Raw genomic sequence first — 1,050 nt, forward strand, 5'->3', positions numbered from 1 at the left:
ATGTTTGTCAAGAAGAATATTTCAGGAACTTAGACAAATGCTGACTTGATAGCAATGTAATACAAATCAGGAGTTAAACACCACAGCTCCCCACGCAAAGACTGCCTATAAAAGCAAGAACACTCATTAACTTATTTTTAGAATAGCATCATCAAAATAACTTACTATGGCAGTGAAAGTCATCTGCAACTTCTGACACATGGTGCCACTTCTTAAAAGAACGATAAGACCTATTATTTCCAGTACACCTATCAACATAATTTCTACCTGCTAATTCCTCGACAGTTAGGTGCACCTCCCTGTGTACAGGCTAACGAACATCCCCGTGACTTGGTTGGCATCCAGCTGTGGGTGCAACCTCTCCAGACCACAAAGAGCACCGAAACGCCAAGGAATTTTACCAAGAAAAGAATCGCTTCGTAGAACTGAGCAGCGGCCTAGCAGAGCCAACCCTTCCACTTTTCATTCCCTCCTAACCTCTTCTGTGAATAAAACAGACTACGGGTTGTTGCCAGTTCATTAATTAGACTCCAAGACAGTTAAGGAAGGAACATTCTCTTTATACTATCACATGTAACAGTGCTGTTCTTGTCCCCATTAGGGCTTACAGACATTAATTTAATAAAAATTAGACACCTAAGAACAGTCCGGACTCTCAAAATGTTACAATAAAAGTCAAAAAACGTGCTCAGGACAAACGAGGGCACCAATCTATTCGCTGAACCTGGGATTCATTGAATGGTTTCCTTTATACACCCTCCACATCTCTGTTGTGATTTTTGTATTTGCAAACAGTTGTCCAAAAGGTGAAAATCAAGCCCTGAATGCTCCGCTCTTCTGGGACTGCGGCGGAGGTCTGACAGGCGCCGCCGAGAGGTTTGCGTAAACCCCGACTTCAGCTTCGAAAAAGCTTTGAAAGTTCTACTTAACGTTTCATCTTTTACAGTATGGCAGAATAAAAGAAACGCAAAATCACGAAAAAGTCACTACCAACACCAAAATTTAGCCGCCTCGGGGGTCCCCGCGAGGCCTCTCAGCGAGGGACGGGGC

The sequence above is a fragment of the Phaethon lepturus genome, unplaced genomic scaffold, assembly GCF_000687285.1.
Source record: "Phaethon lepturus isolate BGI_N335 unplaced genomic scaffold, ASM68728v1 scaffold42666, whole genome shotgun sequence".
In the NCBI taxonomy this organism is placed as follows: domain Eukaryota; kingdom Metazoa; phylum Chordata; class Aves; order Phaethontiformes; family Phaethontidae; genus Phaethon; species Phaethon lepturus.